Here is a 10,000-nt window from a genome sequence, read left to right as displayed (position 1 = left end):
ATGACACAGCCACTCACCCCCTGCAAACCCGTTTGTCTGCCCGGGGGGATGGGGCCGGGTATTTAGGGGAATGGGAGGGTAGGGGAGATATCCACCCTCCCTCTATAAACCTGTTTGCCCGCCCCGGGTGCGAGCGGGGCAGGATCAGTAGAGTAAGGGGACACAGCAGCGCCGGGTTCCAGCGCTCGTAGCACCCGCCAACAGGCTGATAATACTAATGATAATAATATTCTGGACATTAATTATCCCCTGTGTATTATCCTCGTATCCTTTTTTCAGACACATTCGTTAAATCAGCCATAAAATACTGTGCTTCCAGCTGTTAAAGGAAAGGGAATTTGATTAGTTACTCTCATTTACATATCCCTAACGTGATTATTTGATGCAGTCATAGGAATTAAATTATCATAATGAGATTCATCTTCGTACACGGAAATAGCCTCGAAGTAAATTTCAGATTTATAGCAGAGATGCTTCTAACGGGAGCGGTTTTCTCCGACATGAATAATTGTCTTCATAATCTTATTGTGTTTCATTAGTTTTGGTCCCAGCGATGATATATATCATAAATACAATAAATTTTTTGGTATACATATTCGAACGTTGTTTCGAATATGTATACCAGAACATAACCATGTGATTGGCATAGTTTCATTCATTAGTTTTGAACTATTTTCGCTTGCTTGGGGAGTTAGTTGTTGTTCTTGTTTGGGGTAGGAGGTGTCTATGGAAAAGCCTAAAAAGGTGTTTTGCATTAAGTTAAAGATACAAGAATTTTAGGAAAGGATTTTATGAGTTATTTATTACAAAGAAAATGTAAGACATAAATAGTGGATATGTTAAACAGCACAGAACAATTATTTCTAATGAGATATAGCGTATTTATTGTAATTTTCGTTTGCGTAACAATGCTCTATTTGACCGTTTATTTTAGCACGCGCCCCGAGTAAGCTGGAGGTCGGATCACGCCTTGTTAGTATTTAGCATATGTAAAATATGGTAAGCTCCTCATCAGGTTGCACTAGAGATCAGTTTGAGATATTTTGAACAACAGATAATGATCATTGCGTTTATTGTCTTTTGCTGGACCAGACCACACAAAATATCCATCTACTGTTTGGAGATGATGATACAGCATTCACACAGACTACACAAGACAGAAATCGATGGAGACGACTCATTCACAACGGCGACCCCATATAAAAAGTTAAGTGTATCTTAGTTTTACCAGACCACTGAGCTGATTAACAGCTCTCCGAAGGGCTGGCCCGAAGGATTAGATATTTTTACGTGGCTAAAACCAATTGGTCACGTAGCAACGGAACCTACAGCCTGTTGTGGGATCCGAACCACATTGTATCGAGAAATATATTTATATCACCAGAAATAAATTCCTCTGATTCCAAGTTGGCTGAGCCGAGAATCGAACTTCAGACCACCGGATTGACAGCCAAGCACGGAAACCACTCGTCCAACAAGGAACTATGACCCCATATAAAAATGGGTTAAAGCTGGGAAGAAGAAGACTGCAATAATTACGTTGACGTTCAAATTCCGGTGGTCTGCAGTCGAAACTACCGATCGACAGCAATGGGCAGCGTTTCTGAATGACCCACTGATGACCGTTAGGTTACCAGGGAGCGATAATACATTCAGACTTTTGGCCGCGACTATACTTAAAGTAGAGAGAAGAATAAAGTGGCAGTAATAGTTATTGCCTTTAAACAGTGTTGAGCTATGATGAAATATGCATTTGATTGACAGCAGAGGACTCGGACCTAACGTTGCAATCGCTTTTTCAGTTTTCACATCATTTTTCAAAGATAATTAATATGGCTGTCATATCATATTGGTGGCGGAATCGAAAGATATGTTTTAATGTTATTGGAAACGAAAAAAAGTGATATTGTTTGGTCGACCAAAGAAAAATTATTCATAAAAAAGGGAAACATACTGATAACAGTGTAATAGGAATTTAATCATATTTAAAGGACATGTTTAATGAAAGAACGGTAGGTAAGGCAAGGAAATCTATATATATTTTTTTAATCGACAAAGATTTATTAGGATATGACTGAGAAAACGATGGAACAAAACGAAATAAGGGACAATATCAAACATGTTACGCGTAGTAGTGAATTATAGACGTGAAAATCATTTTTCCGTAGAAGTGAATAAACGATTGATTGGTCAGCTACATTTTATCTGGCGTTACAGCACCAGGAAATCAACTGTTCGATGAGATCACCTTCAACTACACAGCTCACTGGTGCCGCAATGCTCCTCGAGAGCCATAAAGGAAGAAATCACTGATGAAGAATACAGACTTTCTCGGAATCCTCGGGACCACACACACACACACACACACACACACACACACACACACACACACTATCCAGGACAGAGAAACGAGGGCATTGCCGTATATTTGGTGGGTGGGCAGGAAGCCATGGAGAGAGGAAGGAAGCAATGTCTTGTTCCAGAACGATCGTCTGCGATTCCTCTGGAATTGTTCACCGCCCGGGACGGTGTTTATCAGGAGAAAGAGCCCGTCGTCTTTCGGGTAATTATGGCTTGTAGATTTCCACTTCGAGCGCCCGAAGAAAAGTCGCTTTGGGAAAACGGACCCCCCATTGAAGGTTTGGGGGTTTGGGCAAAGGAACGATGAGCGCGGATTTGTGATTGTGCGGTGTGAAATAGAAGTATATATATATATATATATATATATATATATATATATATATGTATATATATATATGTATGTATGTGTATATATATATATATATATATATATATATATATATATATATATATATATATATATATATATATATATAGCGAATACCACAGGAAAATGATAGGCAGAAATCCAAGCGCTTTCGTCTTTACTAATAAAAATAAAAATAAAAAAAATAAAAAATTAAATTAAATAAAATAAGTAGAAAAAATAAATAACTAAATAAATAAAAATAAATAAATAAATAAATAACCTATTTAATATTTATATAGTATATATATATATATATATAATATATACATATATATGTATCTATATATATATATATATATATATATATATAATATATATATATGTATATATAGGTGTATATATATATATATATATACATATATATAATATTATTATATATATATATATATATATATATATATATATTATATATATATATATATATATATATATATAATATGTTAGTTTAAAAAAAAAAACAAGCATAGCTCGGCAAATGCAGGCGAAATGCAAGTGAATTTTATGTATAAATTTAATTTAGGTATTTAAATAGAAATAGTAGGCTACTTCTTTCACAACTAAGTATATATTAGTTTTACCAGACCACTGAGCTGATTAACAGCACCCCTAAGGTTGGCCCGAAGGATTAGATATTTTTACGTGGCTAGGAACCAATTGGTCACCTAGCAGCGGGACCTGCAGCTTATTTTGGGATCCGAACCACACCACATCGAGAAATTAATTTCTATCACCAGAAATAAATTCCTCTGATTCTGCGTTGGTCAAGCCGGGAATCGAACTTCGGACCACCGGATTGGCAGCCGAGCGCTAAAACCACTCGTCCAGCGAGGAACTTCTGTGCAGGATGCATATGCATATAGTTTTTATGCTCATCATCAAACATCTGTCTTACGAGTGCAATTAAGAGCGCAAGAAATCCAATAAACTGAAACCCCATCAATCTGAAGGAAAACATATAAAAAAGTCTCAAAAGAAACCGAAGTAAACATGATTCACAAAACGGCCTACACTTTTGAGAGAGGAACGAAGTAGTCACGACTTATTACCACCGTGAGTTTACATTGGCCGATTTTAACTTCGGCAAATATTGAAAGACGTTGGCGTTAGTTATGAATGGTTAGCGTTCATCAAACAGCCTTCTCCTTGACGCTTCATCAGTTGAACTAATATTTAGAAAGTATAGAATTTTATCACCCCTTTTTTCTTACCTTGAAGGGTAGAGACGTGACCTCATCCACTGAAATGAGTGAGACCTTATTACTCATTCATTGGCTTCTCAGATCCCTTTTCAGCCTCGGGCGAACGATTCTTCTTATAAGTTCTAAAAACGAGTCAATGTCCTTTTTAGATACGAGCTCACTCAAGGGGGGGAGGGAGGGAGTAAACTTCATGAATTGATAGAATAAAAATGTGGAAAAGCTTCTTCACAACTCAGAGGACGGTGTCACTCGAAAATGAAAGGTCCTTTTCTTGCGTGATTAAACGGAAGCTCAAGGCATGTGATCAAAGCCTTTTGATATGAAAGGGGCCTCACGAGATAACCTCGAGTTAATGGTGGTGTTGACAGTTTGACAGTTTTATTCGTCTCGCTGTCCCCTATTCGTTGTTAAGTGTTTCGGCCAGTATTATAATCATTTGTATATAAAAAAACACACAACACCTTGAATGTGCGCATACATATATTTATTATAATATATCTATATATATCTATATATATATATATATATATATATATGTGTGTGTGTGTGTGTGTGTGTGTGTGTGTGTGTATATATATTATTATATATATATATATATATATATATATATATATATATTGATTCAGTTAACCTGGGAGAATAATTTCAATGTAAGTCAAGGATTATTTTCTTTTGACCCGGTCATAAAACATATTATTCCAGAAGGAATTGAAAGATAGAATAAAAAGGATTACCAATAAGGAGATTTAGATTTTAGTCTGTTCACTGTTCTGTGACCTTCCAACCTTTTTGTATTCCCTTATGACTTGTACCAAACATTTATATAGGCCCTTGCTTCTGTATATCTTTAGTTGCTGTGAACATGTCTTGGTAATAAGAGGAAAGTACTTAGCATCTCCAGTGTTTCAATTTTCCTTTGTGGCTATAACTTTGTTCATATAATCATCAGGTTTTTTTTTTACTTCTTGTCGATTCAAAATCAAATTTCTTTCCCACCGTTGTCCCTACATTAAGGGATCGGTTGCCTGATGCGCCACCTACACTGCCTTCTGTCAAAGGCATCATCCTCCACCAAACCTCTTCTTTCCATATATTCCTTCATTTTGTCTCTCCATCTAATTCTCTGTCTCCTTCTTGATCTTCTTCCTCTAACAGGTTCCTCCCAAGCCCTCTTCACTCCCTCCTCGTCATGCATCCTTAACATATGCCCTTAGTTCTTCGTTGAACGAGTGATTTTCACGCTTAGCTACCAATATGGTGGTCCGAAGTTTGATTCTCGGCGTGGCTAATGTGGAATCAGAGGAATGCATTTCTGGTGATAGAAATTCATTCCCAATATAATGTAGTTCGGATCCCACAATAAGCTGTAGGTCCCGTTGCTAGGTGACCAGTTGGTTTCTAGCCCTGTAAAAATATCTAATCCTTCGGGCCAGCCCTAAGAGAGCTGTTAATCAGCTCAGTGGTCTGGTAAAACTAAGATGTATTTAACTTGACATATGCTCATACCATCTCAATCGTGACTCTCTTATCACCTCTGTAATCTTTACTAAGCCTGCCCTTCTTCTTATTTCATAATTTTCCAATCTCTCAAGCAACGATATTCCCATAATCCTCCTTAGCAGTCTCATCTCTGTTCTCTCAAGCTTTACTTCCCCTTTTTTTCTTTGAGCCCATGTTTCTGCTCCATACATTAAACCTGGTCTTATCACTGTGTTATATATCTTGACATTTAGCTTGATTGGCATTTTCTTATCACATGCCACTCCTGCTACTTCTCTCCTCTTCCCCCATTCACCTCTTATCCTACTGTCAACTTCAGCTTCACATCGTCCCTCTTGGATTAAAGTAGATCCTAAGTACTTAAACTTTTCTGCCTGTTTTATAATTGAGCCTCTTCTTTCTTGTATTACTATTCTGTCTCTATCTTCCCTACTGCTCAGCAAAACCTCTGTTTTATTTACATTCACCTTTAAGCAACCCCCTCTAAAGATTCCTGCCAATCTCCAAGCCTTCTCTGTAGGTCCTCCTCATTTTCAGCAGTAATCACTAAGTCATCGGCGTACAATTCCCACAGTTCTTCATTGCTGATCACTTCATTCAACACATCCATGACCAGCACAAACAAAAGTGGGCTTAATGCTGACCCCTGGTGTAATCCCACACTAACTTCAAAGTTTTCTGTTTCCCCAGCTGCTGTTATCACTTTTGTGCGAGTTCTTTTATATATCAGCTCGACCAGCCTAACCAACTTTCTGGGACTTCCCTTTTCCTTAAACACCAAACATCACTTCTCTTGGGATTCTATTGAATACATTTTCTAGGTCTGTGAATGCCCAATATAGCTCCTGGTTTCCCTCTAAGCCTCTTTTCCTGTAGCTGTCTTAATATCACGTTGGCGTCCACTGTCCCTCTTCCTCTCATGAATCCATACTGCTGTTTTCCGATCTCTCTTAATCACTCATCCAGTACTCTCTCTAAAACTTTCAATCCATGCTCTGTTGGTTTAATCTCCCTTCTGTTTGTATATATATACCATTAGGCTCTCCTCCTAATCCCTTGGTATTTCTTCCTCTTCCAATATAGCTTTTAATAAATCCAGCATCTATTTCTCCCCTCTGCACCTAGTAATTTAAGCATTTCAACTTGGAACTCCGAAGGACCTGGTGATTTACCATTCTTCATTTTCCTTAAGGCTCTCTTCACTTCTGTATCCTGTATCTCCCTCACTGGTCCCTCTATCCTATGTGCTTCCCCCATCTCTTCTCTCTCATTTTCAGTATTTAACAGTTGTTCAAAATACTCTCGCCATCTCTTCTTAATGTCTTCCTCCCTATACAGTATATTTCCATCACTATCCTTGATGACATCCAATCTACCCACATCCTGTCTCTGCATTTTCCTCAAGTTTGAAATCTTATAGATATTCTTTTCTTCTTCTATTGTTCCTAGTCTTTCATTCAACTGCTCTGCTGCCCTTCCCATAGCCATACCTACCCTCCTCCTCGCCTCTCTTTCCTCTTCTCTGTACTTTTCTTCTGCACCCTGTGCATGCCTTACTCACCAGTGATTAAATGCTTTTGATTGTCTTTTTAATTGATTCTTGCACCTATCCATTCCACCACCACTTTTCTCCACTTGACACTCCATATACGCCGGTTCTTCCCGCCAGTTCCTCTGCTTCCCCCACACATATTTCTCTCATGTCTACCCAGATATTTTCCACTCTATTACCCTGTCCAAATTCTGTGTACCCCCTTTCCAGATGTCTCTCTCTCATAGTCCTCCTAAATTGCTCCACTTTTCCTCCTTTAAGGTCCCAAATCTTAATTATAGATCTTCTCTTTCTCTTTCTTGAGTTTCCTGCCTCTCATTTTAAAATCCATCACCACCACCCTATGCTGTTTAACACATGCTTCTCCCAAGATCACTTGCAGTTTGTCACATTGCTTTTGCTGGCTCCTCTAATAAGGATGTAATCTATTTAGCTCTGCACTCCTCCACTTTCATAACTTATCAAGTACTTATCTAACTTCTGAAACCATGTGTTCATCCAGGCCATACAGGCCAGTTCAAAACTCTGAGTCATCTCCAATAAATAATCCCCATCTTCATTTCTTGTGCTAAACCCATGGCCTCCGTGTACCTCCTCATACCCATCTCTTCTCTTTCCCACCCTGCCATTCATATCATGTTATTAGTTTCTCCTCCACTTTCACTGTTCTAATGGCAACCTCAAACTATTGTCTAAATAATTCTTTCTCTTGCTCTTGGCAATCCATCTGAGGAGGGTATGCTTATATTATATTTAGTACCTTGTCCCCTATTATTAATGGCATCTTTAAAAGCCTATCATTTACTCTCTTTACTTGTATCACTTTTTCCTTCCAGTTATTACTTACTATAATTCCAACTCCATTTCTTCCTTCTCGTGACCCACTGTAATACAGCTTATACCCATTTTCTATCTCTCTGGTTACACTCCCTTTCCACCTAGTCTCCTGCACACAAAAAATCTATCCTCCTCCTCTCCATCACATCTACTATCTCCCTCAGTTTACCTGTTAGAGTACCTACGTTCCACGTACCTGCTCTTATCTTCCACTCTTTCACTAACTTCTTTCGCCCTGTCTTGAACCCTTCGATATCCCTCGCCCATTTATCATGCCAGGAGGGGGATTCTGACGCGCGTTGCTTACTGGGGACGCCCTAGCCACACTCATATTCCTTAAAACATCAGTCATGGTTTATTGTTTGGCAAAGGTGTTTTACGATTGCATGCCCTCGCTGTCATCAACCACAGTTATTGGCGGTGGGCCTAGCCTTTGACTAAAAAGTCCACCTGCAAGGCAATAGTTTCCGCAGTTATTGGCAGTGGGCCTAGCCCTTTACTAGAAAGTAAGACTGCAAGGTAGCAGTTTCCACAGTTATTGGCGGTAGGCCGAGACTTTTACTAAAAAGTAAGACGACCAGGTGCTGTCCTTTTAGTCGCCTTTTACGACCTGCAGAACCTACTGTGGTAGTATTCTTACACCCATACCACAAGGCATGTCTTCATTTCCAAAAATGTAAAGGCATAAATCCTTTCTATATATATATATATATATATATATATATTATATATATATATATATATATGTATATATATATATATACATATATGTATATAGTATATATGTATATATTTAATTATATATTCTATATATATGTATATAATTATGTTATATGTATATATTAAATATAATATATATATATAATATATTATATATACATACATACATACATAGCATACACATACATATATCTGTGTGTGTGTATAATGAATATGTATATAATTTTTTGTAGCGCGAGAGAGAGGAACACGGAAACGTTGCTCAATACGTATTTAAAAGGTTTATTGTACAATCTTCGCACCGCGGCACCTCAAAACTTGCCATTATCGTCCCTGTGCAACTCCCTTGACTCGGCAACAGCACACGCAACCTACTTGTAGATTAATGTTCCAACTTCAGCCTCTTATGGCCCCTGGATATTACTGACGTCAGTCCTGGACGTGGATTCCTAACTCGTCAGATTATCCACATCCGCCGAGGCTCACATATCACATCGAAAGACGCCTTCGTATGTCTCAGGTATGTGTCTGTCGTCTGTTAAGAAATGACGTGGGAGGTTCTTGCAATGTTGCTTAACTTGAGTTCTTGCTGCTCGTCGTCGTTAAGGGCAGCGCTTTTATCATGGATGGTTATGATGTAATCTTATCTTTATGGATAAACCAGGACACTGACTTGATGTCAGACTCTTTCTTTCTCTTGACATACAGGTTTTGTCGGTTGAAGGAAAATGAGAACATTTGTTACTAAAGGTTAACTGTTAAATCCCATACCACTGTTAAGAGAGAAAATATAGCGGACCATGAAATTCTGTGTGTGTGTGTGTGGCCTTTCTCTCAAGAGACTGTAGCGTAATAAAGTCGGTAAATTTGAATGAAAGAAAGACATCGATGAGTCTCAAGAAAAACAATATTTTTATTTTTTTTATATTCCGGTCCTGAGTATCATATTATATGTTAAAAAATTTAAATAGTTTTCTACATGAATTCTACCTTTTTAAATATGAGTGAACTGTAGAGTAAATACCTGCATGATTAAGGAACTATAAGGAATCCTGCATTAGAACTTAACGGCCATTTAATCTTTTCTCTTAGTATGTGAACGGGGTTAAAATGATAATAGTAGTACTTGTAATTACAAATCCCAGGAGAAAGACAATATCCGTCATGTTTAACTCATCTATTCTGTAAATGTCAACGAGAGCTCAATATTAGCGCGGGTAGCACAAAGCCAACTCATATTCATCACGGCTGTCAATACTGACTCCCATATATCATTCCGAATGTTTCAAATAACCGGTCTGATTCTCTGCGAGATAGACGACCAGGCGCACAAAAGATTGCAATATGGTCTTTTCAAAGATTCCCAGGAGAGAGAGAGAGAGAGAGAGAGAGAGAGAGAGAGAGAGAGAGAGAGATCTTTGA

At 38.0% G+C, this 10,000-nt stretch overlaps 1 protein-coding gene across 2 annotated transcripts in view; it reads right to left on the bottom strand.

The window, feature by feature from the left end:
• LOC135219378 (nephrin-like) overlaps nt 1-10,000 on the bottom strand; it is a 330,968-nt gene that overhangs the window by 36,030 nt on the left and 284,938 nt on the right. The gene's annotated exons all lie outside the window — the stretch shown is intronic.

This window comes from Macrobrachium nipponense, chromosome 1 (assembly GCF_015104395.2).
Source record: "Macrobrachium nipponense isolate FS-2020 chromosome 1, ASM1510439v2, whole genome shotgun sequence".
Classification (NCBI taxonomy): Eukaryota; Metazoa; Arthropoda; class Malacostraca; order Decapoda; family Palaemonidae; genus Macrobrachium; species Macrobrachium nipponense.
The sequence above is the reverse complement of the archived record's forward strand: the minus strand, read 5'-3'. Positions and strand labels throughout refer to the sequence as shown.